Here is a 12866-nt window from a genome sequence, read left to right as displayed (position 1 = left end):
ACTATAGGCAGCATTTTACCAAAACACACCTTTTATCTTACAATAAATAATTATGGTTAAAGGGTGAATAAATCATTTGTCAACATCAATAAAAATCATAGAATTATATTTTTAAAATTAACAAAAAGTATCATATGCAATGTATACGAATTAGTTAAGTTAAATCAAGAGAGTACGATTGAGGCATTAGTTCAATATTTCTCCGTGAACGGCGCACAGCGCTGTAGTAGAGAGCATTTTGGCAATGGTTTACTAATCCAAAAATAGTTCTGTTCTTAAAATAAAATTATAAATGCCTCAAATTAAATTTTATAATTTTTTTTTTTTAAATACCGTACCGTCTCAAGAACTGTAGGCTTCGATTAAAAACGTTCACCCTGTGACGAATGAAGCCGTTGCTACAGAACCAGTGGTTCTCGAACACTAAACTACATTGTGGTGATTTTGAAAGTATCGAATCGAATGAATAGAACTTGATTGTCCGCGACAAGAAAAGAGGACGGATAAAATGTGTAAACCAGGCGGGGACGCGCCCATTACTTACCGGAAATGCATTTGCCTGCGTGTTGATCGCGGAAACGGAAGTGGCGACCGCAGGCTTTCACCCTTCTGATTGCCGATTCTATAAGTTGCGTTCCCGCCAGTTAGTCTACTTCCGGTCGGGCCACTGCCGAATTTAGGGTTATGTGGACATTATTTCAAGGCGCCTTCAGATATGGGATAGATTGTGGGAAATATCATTGTGATTCATATTATTTATCGTCAGAGATTTGAGATTTTTACCGTGATGTAAACTCTATGAGAGATTACAGTTGTTGCTCTTAACTTGAACTCTATTTAGATCTTTCTGTTAAATTGTGATAGGAGATTACTGGTTTCAGGCCTGGTAAACTTATCCATAGATTAAGAGGAGTTGTCCTTAGAAAAAGGCTTCAACCCACTGTACTTACGGATCATATGAAGATACCTTTTGTAAGGTGCTGTACGATATTCAGACCAGACATGTAGTATTTAGCTTTCTAATAAACAAACACGCAAAGTAAAATGGTCTCTCTACTTAGCTTAGTATAAAATAAATATATTTGCCAAGTTTGACAAAATAATATCTATAAACAAGCAAACTATATAACAATTAGATTATTCTCCATAAGGATAACATGTGAATTTTAATTTACAAATTTTTTTTAATTTTCTGTGTGACCAATAACCGCAAAAACACTTTAACATCCTAATTAATTAGTTTTTAAGCTCTTTAAAAATGTTTAAAGTTAAATTAGGACATTTTATGTTTTTAGGGTCAAAAATGAGAAAAGCCAATTTTTACCAAATGTGAGAAGAATTATGATTTGAGAAAATTATATTTTCTTCTACCTTCCACCAAATAAAGTTTTATGAAAAACATCTTTATTACAATGGAAGAAAATTATTTGACAAACTACCCACTAATATTCAAAACTTATAATTCAAAGAATACAAAAAAAAATTAAAACATATCCTTACTGAAAATCCAATCTACTCTATTGAAGACTTCAATGGAAAATGTATCAAAATTTAAAGAGTTTTTATTTAATACTAAACCTAATTGTACTGTCGATACAATTTATATTGTCAAGACAATAAAGTATTTATTTATTTACCCCGTAAAACCCCGTTTCCATAGTCCGATCTTGCTGGTTCGCGAACTAATTCAAGTTTATCCAACCCTACACCTTTAAAACTAAATTTCATCAAAATCGGACAAAATTTACTCAAGTTATCGCGTTCACGTACGTATATAACAGAAGAAATCAGACCACACAAGCACATATTTAATGGGAGTACGTTTTCACCTAGAAACGCGAAATGAAATCATTCCCCCCCTAAATCACACATTCGAATAATACATTTAAAATACTTAGAACATGATCCAAGCACAAGGTGTTCTAGAAATGAAGGTCACGTGTTCGAATCTTGAAATTTACTTAACCTATCATTTTACTTTTTTAGAAAGTTCGTGCTTAGAGCAACATTTTGTTGAAAACAGAACTCAATTTCAATTACTCAATTTGTATTAAAATGACGGTCATTTTAGTGAATATTTCGCGTATTAACGTCATACCCTGTATTTTCTAAACCGCTAATCATTTTCTCGTTCTGACTGAAATTTCTTAATCCTGATAAACCGAGTTTTAAAACAAGGTGTTACATGTAATAATTTTTTCCTAATATTGTTAGCTCTGTAAATAATAAAAATCAAATAGCAAGTGAAAAGCACATGTTTTAAGCGTCTTGTTAAGATGAACAACTATCCTATTTACACCAGCTGTCAATTTCTTTTAGTATTTGCTTGGATTACTGTATGTTCTAAGTATTTTAAATGGATCATTATGTTTGTAATTTAGGTGAGAATAATTTTATTTTGCGTTTCAAGGTGAAAACGTACTCCTGTAAAAGTATGTGCACTGGTGGTCTGATTTACCCTGTAAAAATGCAAGCAAAGGGTGTTTCAGAAATAAACATACCTATAAATATAAATATAAGTATAAGACGTATAAGTATAAGTATAAGTATAAGTATAAGTATAAGTATAAGTATAAGTATAAGTATAAGTATAAGTATAAGTATAAGTATAAGTATAAGTATAAGTATAAGTATAAGTATAAGTATAAGTATAAGAATAAGTATAAGTATAAGTATAAGTATAAATATAAATATAAATATAAATATAAATATAATATATGTGTTTGGCCTATAGGGACATAAAAATGAAAAAGTAAATCGGTCCCGCGTCTAGGTGGTCTTACTACCTACGGTTATAGCTACTCCCCTATAGGGCAATTCTCTATTAAAAAAGAAGCCATTAAGCCATTAAAATAAACCATAAAACTATTGAACCAGGGTCTAATTATTTCTAAGAATATTTTCGTTGACATGTATACATGTTCCCAAGTATGGTAGTCCTACTAAATTACGTAACCGAATGTAGAAAAAACTGATAACTCAGTTGTTTTTCATCCGATTTTAACAAACAAGGTCTCATTTGATTTTTATTAAAACTCTCTATCCTCTTTGTGAGGTAAAAGATTTTCTTAATATTTATGGTGTTCATGAAATTCGGCATTAAAGATTTTAAATGGCCGCCATATTGAAATGGCGTGAGGTAATAGAACGAAATTTTCACAGTTCTTTTTAATTACAGAACTTCACATTCATACCAATTTTTAAATCTCTATGTTGAAAAATGCTCAAGATATAAAATAATTTATAAAAATCACAAACAGACCGACAGACATAAATCTAGGCACCTTAGACCCATACTTATACGGTGTTTTATGTTTGTCTTAGCCCAACAACAACAACAAACAAGTCCACAAAATTTGTCCACACAATTCGAGAACACCCTGTATATATATATAATTTTATACAGGCTGTCCGACGTAAGGTGTCTCAAATTAGTTGCGGGAAAACAACTTAACGTACAAGGATGAAATAAAGTTATTTCCCGCTAAATTGACCCGAAGGAATAACGTAAAAATAATTTAAATTTTTTTCTGATACAGGGTGTGTCATAAACTGAGGGTCACTAGTTCGGACCTCGGGAGTTTCAAATGTAAACATATGTCATGTTATACATAATTTTAAAGGCAATTAATAGACAAACATTTTGGCGACAACAGAAATTAGCTATCTTTTTCGGTTTCAAAATATGGCAGTAGTTTCTTGGGAGAAATCAATATGTTTTTAATACTCTGTGTTTCCTAAACCAATTCACTTAGCCATTAAGATTGAATTGTCTTATTCGTTATGAAATTAGCTCTACTGTAATATGCTACAAGTAACGTTTTTTTTATCATAAAAATTCCAAAAAACTGATTTTTGAAAATTTGCAAATGCCCATTGTTCAAAATTCTCAAATAGCAACATATGTGAAGTGGCAGATAATTTCATAGGATTTTTAATTGTTAACAACTTTGTAATTTACACTTACTTCGTACCGGTATCTCTTTTAGTTTTAGTGTAAATAACAAAGAACCTAATTTTCCTATATCATATGCATACCATTTGGGCTTAACACTAATAATGAAATTGAGCCGTTCGTGTTAAATTCAAATAACATGCATTTGATATAGGAAAATTAGGTTTTTTGTTATTTTCATATGTTGCTATTTGAGAATTTTGAACAATGGGCATTTAAAAATTTTCAAAAATCAGTTTTTTTGAATTTTTATGATTCAAAAAACAAAAACGTTACTTGTAGCATATTACAGTAAAGCTAATTTGACATCGAATAAGACAATTCAACCTTAGAAGGGCTAAGTGAATTGGTATAGGAAACACAGAGTATTAAAAACATTGATTAAAAAAAAAAAAAAAAAAAAAAACTACTGCCATTTTGAAACCAAAAAAGATAGCTAATTTCTGTTTCCACCTAAATGTTTGTCTATTAACTGTTTTAAAATAATGTATAAAATTACATATGTTTACATTTGAAAATCCCGAGATTCGATCTAGTGGCCCTCAGTTTTTGGCACACCCTGTATTGGAAAGAAGTTAAAATTATTTTTACGCTTTTCCTTGGAGTCAATTTAGCGGGAATAGTATATTTCATTACTAGGACCGAAAGTGGCATTTTCCGTCGCGCGCTCAAGTTTTTGTGTGAGGCGAAGCCGAACACAGTGAAACCCAATTTCACGTGCGAGGCGAAGCCGAGTATGTGAGAGCTATTTTCATGTACGAGGCGAAGCCGAGGACGGAAATAATGGAGCAAGTGCCGGATAATAACTTTTGGTACGAGTTATGAACGATACTTTTCATCACGACGCAAAAATACACAAACACAGATTAGCAGACCTCAGTAATATCACAATTATTTTATTTCTCAATTAATTTGATTGAACATCAAAATAAAATAAAATATTCTAAAACAAAACGTACGCATATTTCTCAGTAAATTTTGTTTAAACATGAAAATAAAACAACTTTTAACAATACATACAGCTGAGCTGATTCAAATCATTAAATTAAACCGTAACAAAACACTAGCGCGCGTAGTGAATAAATGGAGAACTAATTGAGAGCGAGGGAAAGTAAATTTAGAGCGAGGGAAAATCAGCTGATCGATTTTCCCTCGCCCTAAATTAGGAGCTTGGGAAACGACTACTTTCATTGATGTCAGCTGTTATCGAAAATAGTTACTTTCGTTACGGAGTGATGAAAATAACTTTATTTCATCCTTGTACGTTAAACCGTTTTTCCGTAATCAATTTGAGACACCTTATGTGGGTCACCCTGTATAATATGTACATTTGGCTCGGTTACGAGGGCCGAATGACACTGAGTAAACTGAAATCAAAGATTATGGAAGGTTGTGGGGTCGAAATTATATCTAAATGCATGTGGACACATTTATATATTTGTAAGTAAAAAATAAGGGCAGTTTTGTAAAGTTTATAAACATACGATACAAGCTAACGTAACCTAATATAGTGAAGTATGGGTTGCTCTTTGTATTTTGTGGCCAAGATAATCTGAAGTCTGGAAACTCAGAGTGTGAAGTCAATGAAGTTTGGACTGCCTCTGAAACAAAAATAGGCTTTAAAAATCAAAATTATTTTGCGATTATGAAACATTTCGGATGTTATAAATATATAATAAAAAATAAATGAAAATGCCTTTATTTATCACGCGTTTCTCAGTACAACTGTCGTCTTAATAAAATACATGAAAGTACATAAACATTAAGTAAAATAAATGAAGCTCACTGTTTGGCGAATAGCTATCTTACATCTTTGACATGCCTGATAATAAGTATTGTGATTGGCTTTAGGATTTCTACTTGTTTGCATTCGTTAGTTTAGGTAATGTGCAATGACCGTATGATACACATTTTCCGGGACTTGATGTTTTCCAGGTTAGTCCATTGTCTAGTGATGGATTTATCAGATGGGCAATTGATTTTACGACTTGAGCACTGGCGTTTTTTTTATGTCAATTGAAATTTCATCGCGGACCTCTGCTTTATTGCATGGTCAAGGACGTAATGCCTGATATCATTACGTCCTTTTTTCACATAAATTTAGGAAATTGAAAGCATTCATTAACGCCATCTCGTTTTACTATCCATAACATATTCCCATAACTATTGATCAATATCGGTCTCAGATCCCATGTTAACGAAATATTAGTTGATCTTACATTATTAGCTTGAAGGTCACGTGTAATGCTCCAGTCACTCTTGGAGCTAATTACTGTACATAATTCCTTTTCAGGCACGTCCAAAATGTTTTTGAGGATGATGGTTTTTCAGAAACATTTGTCTTGTTTGATTACATTATTTTACCTATTTCTAACCCCAATACTTCTTTACCAATTCTGAGTACATCTATATTTCCAATCACGATTTCGCAGTCTATTTGCTGTTTGTTGATTTACCTATGTTTTTCTGTTCCTAAGTGATATTTCTGATCGGGATTAATCTTTATATTTTGAGCAACGATAGTACGGGCGAGTAATATTTTTGTTTAAGACTAGGGAAGCAGCCATACTGGAGAGTTCATGGTAAAGATTCGGCGTAACAAGATAATCAAGATATCATCAAACTCACTTTCTACAGAGCTTGATTGATAATCGGTACCTATAAGCTTAAAATGTAAAAACACAGTGTAGCAAATCTCATGTTTGTTACTCTAAAAGCATAAATATTTGTCTAATGTGTGTGTTTCTAATGTGATAAACTTAGTAATGCCCCCGCCGCAGCAAACCTGCAGACAAAGCCAATTTCCATCTACCTGGTTGGAATTCAACTAAATTATTCCCTTAAAATTGTCAGATTTATTTCCTATTTAAATATCATCAATTTTAATGAGTACTTAGGTTTGCTGCTACAGGGAAGAAAATAGGGGGTTTTTATTGAAATATTGATAGCTTAGTATGAAGTTAACAAAAATTCAAAATTTCATCAAAATATGTCCATAGACCAGCAAGCTACAACAGTTTATTTATTCTCCATAAGAATAACATTGTAATTTAAATTTAAACTTTTTTAGGATTTTTCCGTAACCGTTAGGCATACAACCATGCTTCAATATACTATTTTTTTTTATCTATAAAATGGTATGGAAAGAAATTTCAACATTTTATGTTTGTTTGGTGAAAAATGAGAAAACCCTATTTTACCCTATTTTACCCCATAAAACCCCCATAAGCCCCTGTTCCCATAGTTTGTCCATACTGGTTCGCGAACTCGTTCGAATAAATGTAGGTTTACACGTTTATACCAAATTTCATCAAAATCGGATCATTTTTGCTCGAGTTATCATCGTGCTAATATATGAATTTGAACGGATGATGTTTAGGCCTCTGGGGACCTCAAAACGAAAAAGTAAATCGGTCTTGGGTCAAGGTCTTACCGTGAGTAGGCCTACTACGGTGATAGCTTATTCCCTATATAGGAAATTCGCTAAAATGTAAACCAAATTAATATGCTTTAACACTAACATTGACATTTTACAACATACCAGTTTTCGTCGTTAAACATATTTTCTTCACAAAAAAGTAAATTCCCGGGAATATTCATCGAAATGAAACCACGAAATGAATCAAAGTCACAAATCTCAGTATAATGATGTGGTTATGCCTCAATTTGTAATCAGAATACAAAACTACAAGTTCCAAGTTGTCCATTGTTTCTTGACTGAATAATTTCTCGCTGTTAAAATCCTCACTCCGAATCTTAATTAAGTTTCTTATTCAACTGTAATCGCAGATTCAAGCAGTGAAGCAGAATAGGAACGAAATATGATTAAAAAGTTGTAACGAAGTTAGCGGAGAATCGTTTAACTAAACAAATGTAACTCAGTTAAGTTAGTCGATGTTAAGTGACGCGTCTTAAGTTGTAACTTTAGTTATCTGTCGGGACAAGCGTAGTCATGGGGCTCTGTGAGTGCTGCAGAGTTGACATCATAATCGCCTTATCGTTTGAGACAGGTAGAATCTCTGAGCGTTGCAAACAATACTTCTCCCTGCCACAGCAAACCTGCAGACTAAGCGAATTAATCATTTCCTAGTAAGATTTTCACTGAAATATTTCCATACTAAATAATATTATCAGTTTATGAATATTTAGGTTTGCCGTTACATGGAAGGTAATAAAGTATGTTTTATTGAAAAGTTAATAGCTTAGTATAAAATAAATAAATTTGTAAAAATTGAAAAAATATATCCATACCTACAAAAAAACTAGCCTACAGCAGTTAACTTATAAATGGGAATTTTTAATTCGGCGTTTTATGGAAGTTTATAACCACCTATTGCACAATTTCACGATGTTTTTTCATTTCACAGATACACTCACTTCAATACCTACTAGTCGTTTGTCAGATATTCTATTTAAAATTTTAAACATTTATTATTGTTACTATCGCTAGTTTTATCACGTTTTCTTTCTTGTTATGTATCAAATGTATTTTTCACTGTAAATTGGGAAATAAATTAATGAAAAATGACGGTTCTATATACTAAAATGTTTGTTGTTTTAAGCTCTACAAAATAGTTTTAAGAAAACTATAGGTAATGTTGTATGTTTTGAAAGTTAAAATGGGAAACCCCCATTTTTATCCCTTGAGCCCCCGTTTTTAGAATTTTCTCCGTAACTATTAGACAAACAGTAACGCTTTAGTAAACTAAAGTATTTGTTTTTTAACCTCTACAAAATGTTTTGAAAAAAATTCAAAATTTTATGTTTTGAAGGTAAAAAACTTTAAAAAATTTCACCCCATAAATCTCCAATCACATGGTCGGACCATGCTGGTTCGTGAACTTGTTTGAATAAACATAGTTTTTCGTCAAAATCGGATGATTTTACGTGAGCTTTCAATTTCCTAAGAGGAATTTGTAAAAATTCTCAAATTTGCAAATCTTTATATTATAATGTTTAAAACAAACGCTTTTGGAATTGAAAAGTCGTTAATTTATTTACCTAACCCGCCATGTTAAACTTCCCTATCCCAAGCGTGATGTATATAACTTCGTTACTTCTCGAGTGATGTAAAGTTGAAAAAAAAACTCACTCGGTGATGTAATGAAACCCATTTAAATAACATTGAGTGATTAACTTAAAATATATACCTCTATGGAGCCAACGACGTTCAACGCTAGAAATCAGCTGTGCGCTTGAATTTTATTGTTATGTTTTGAAGAATTTTCCTAACCTAGCTTTTGTTTGTAAATGAACGTTACTGTTAGAAGATGAGTGAAATGGATAATGAAAAATATTGTTCGTAACCTCCTGTATATTGTCGGGTCAGGTAAAATCTTGTACGTTACACGTTACGCAAGAGCGTGTTTACATAAACTCGCTTCCGCTCGTTGCACAACATTCACCTGCGTGATGTAAAAACGCTCTTACTACACTTGTAAGGTAAATAGCTATTACCTAACTATTTACACCAGTTAACAAAGTGGATAAATATTATAAACAAAGGTGGCTACAAATACTAGTAGCCTACAAAAGTGGCAGGAGAAAGAAAATAATATAGCGAATAGCAATAAGTAATAAATTAGTTCTATATAAATAATAACATTAACCTAAGTAACAATGTAACAATAACAAGAACAATAATACCCCCGCCGCAGAAAACCTGCAGACTAAGCGAATTTCAATTTGCCTGATTGGATTTACTAAAATAACAAATCTTAAAAATATCATTGGTTCCCTACTTAAATAGCATTAGTTTAACGAGTACTTAGGTTTGCTGCAACAGGGAGAGTAAAAATGTGTTTTTTTTTTTTTTGTAAAATGTTAATAGTTTAGTATGAAATGAATGCAACTTCCAAATTTGATCAAAATATGCTCATATACAAGCAAACTACAACTGTTTACGATTTTCTCCACAAGAATAACATATGAATTTTAAATTTTAAAATTTTTGGAACTTTCTCCGTAGCCATTAGGCGCATAATAAAATAACGCTTCATTATACTAAATTATTTATTTTTTAACTCTACAAAATGGTTAGGAAAGAAGTTGGAACATTTTATGTTTTTGGGTCAAAAATGGGAAAAACTAATTTTTACCAAAACACCCAATAAACCCCTGTACCCATAGTCCGATCATGCTGGTTTGTGATCTCATTCGAATAAACGTAGGTTTGCACGTTTGTACTAAATTTCATCAAAATCGGATGAATTTTGCGCCAACGGACACACACACACACATATAATATATGAATTTGAACGGATTTTGTTTTTGGCCTCTAGGGACCTCAAAACGAAAAAGTAATTCGGTCTTGGGTCCAGGTCTTACCATGAGTACTACGGTAATAGCTTATTCCCTATAAGGGAAATTCGCTAAAAACAAAAGTAACAATAATGACAAGGAGTAACATTAACAATAATAATTGGAATGCAAAGACAAGATGATACGAGCACTAAAACTGAGATGGCCAACTACCAAATCATCTGTATTTAGAAGAGGTTACTTATTAAACCTAAACTTTTAATACTTTAATACTTTCTTATTAAATGGCAACCATACAAAGTTGGTATTTTAAGCCAAGTATGAATGGAGATGAGTGTAGGATGAGTGGCGCGATCTTGTAATCTTGTTAGTGGCTAAGGCCGACATTTCTTAGACACAGCTGTTAATTAATAGCCCATACAGCTAATGGCAACTAAAGGACCTACAGTTTATAGTGGAATCTGAACCAAACTTTTTACTTGGTATATACGAATTGGTCTAATTATCAGGGTAGTACTGCGGATAGTCGTAGTACTCACTCGTGCGGACGTTAATCCATACCAGGGAGTATCGCATCCACAGTGTATGCCTATAAATATCCACAATTCGTGACCTCCTAGTAGCTGGATTACAGGACGACGCCACCCGTCCCAGTCTCAAAACAAAAATGTCCCCAAAAATCTTAACAAAAAGTACACGCTCTATACTATATACTTTTATAAAAATATTCCCTAGACATCCCAAGATTTATACGATATATTTCCCTTGACATTTAGAAGGAAGGCGAGTGTATCGGTCTCTCGTATAAAGAACAAGTCCGACCAGTTTTGACAATCGAGGTTTTATGTGTGGCTTATTTACTGATGACTGTGCAGAATCTTTCCCTCCTTGCAAAACAAAGCTTTCTTGTTACAGTAACTCCCTCGCCCTCGCTTGCTACGGACACTGATAGCACTGTTCACGAGGAAATAAATATAAACAGACGAAATTATTCGGAATGTTGGAAATTGCGATTTTCATAGTGCACAATTATTTTTTCGAATTTAGGCACAAGACAATATTGCAGCATACAGTATCTGATACATCTTACTATAATATTATAATATTATAAACTAGCAGAGTACCCCCGTAGTCCCTCGTACGAGATTGGCATATATATCCTTAAGTATTATAGCCTATATTATCTATAGCATTGAGTATTGTATGCATGCACAAGAGTGTGATGACTTTAAGTGTCATGGGTTTTTCTCCTAAACTAGGCTAGGCTACCTACATTTTTGTGTGAATAGGCCTAAGTAATACAACTAAACCAAGCTAAACCAAAAACGAAATATCCAGGAAATAGTTTTCAATGGAAACCTCAATCAAGGGCTGCAAAAGATTCTTCAAGGTTAAAACTACTCATTAACCAATCCTAAAGTGTCTTTTGAATAAATAAAATAAATACTTAACTCTTGATTTGATGTCAATCAATATTTTCATTAATTATATGCCATATGCACCATAACAGTGTTGTTATTAGGACAATTTGTTCTATGAAAGCGTGTAACATAAGGTAATTTAAATTTAAAGCTTAAATTTTTTTTTTTTTTTAAGGTTTATACTGTGACTAATTAATAGAGGGTTATTTTTTACATATTATCTATCATTGGGTTTGAATTTATCACAGATTTTAACTGCGGTTCTCGCAGAAACCTAATTTGTTACCATACTATGCCTATTCATGGCTTTATCCAAGGAGGCCAAGCTTATATACAATGATATAATGGTATAGATACACCATAAGCTAGGTGTGGCAAATGCATTTGATAGGTTATGAATTGCAGCTAAGTTGGTTAAAGGTTGGATTAGCATGATCAGCATGTGTCGTGTCCGTAGCGTGTCACCTGTCGACAAATGTCGACAGAATGACATTTAACTAAACAAATTCGTAAAATGTACAACAAATTTGTAAATGTGACGTGTATATTTATAAAATTTCAAGAGATTAATTTTGTTCTTAAAACAGCCAACACCTAAGTTAACCAACATTTGCTTGTAAATATTGTTTATAGAAAAAATTGAATAGGTATACTAATACAAATTTGATTATAATTTGTCTCTTTAATGAGATCTTCTTGCTAAATAAAAAATTTAATCGTTTTCAGTTGGAAAGAGTCCTGAGTGTCCGGAAAGTTTTAACTTATTACATTTAAAAAATTAAGGGTAAATTAAAGGTTTCGGTCCAAGTTCTTGCAGTGACTAATACTTCAAAGGAAGGAAGGTGAGAAGATTTTCTTACTGCTGATAGCCTTTTTCGAATTCAGCGTGAAAAATACTGGGTATTTTCTATAGTTTTGGCCGTTTAGGGGAACCAAACTAATTGTTAAAACAACTCTACTATCTCATCATTTCAATAAACTATGATATTATTATTTTAATAGAAGTTAAATTGATGCCAAGAAAAAATTGGCCGCAAATTAATATTTTTGGGATAGATTTACTTTGGCCAAAGAAAGAATACTCTTAAAGTATAGTGTAGTGATAAAGTTCCCCGAGCAAAGCTCAGTCCCCAGGTACTTTATGGAAACAGCTAATTTGAACTAAGCAACAACAAAAAACTATGATTTGCTATAAGGACTGTCAAAGTAGGATTGTTTACAGTTACTTT

This window comes from Macrosteles quadrilineatus, unplaced genomic scaffold, assembly GCF_028750875.1.
Source record: "Macrosteles quadrilineatus isolate MER2022 unplaced genomic scaffold, UCM_ALF_1.0 Scaffold_5__1_contigs__length_97177068, whole genome shotgun sequence".
Lineage (NCBI taxonomy): Eukaryota > Metazoa > Arthropoda > Insecta > Hemiptera > Cicadellidae > Macrosteles > Macrosteles quadrilineatus.
This window is presented reverse-complemented; position numbering follows the sequence as displayed.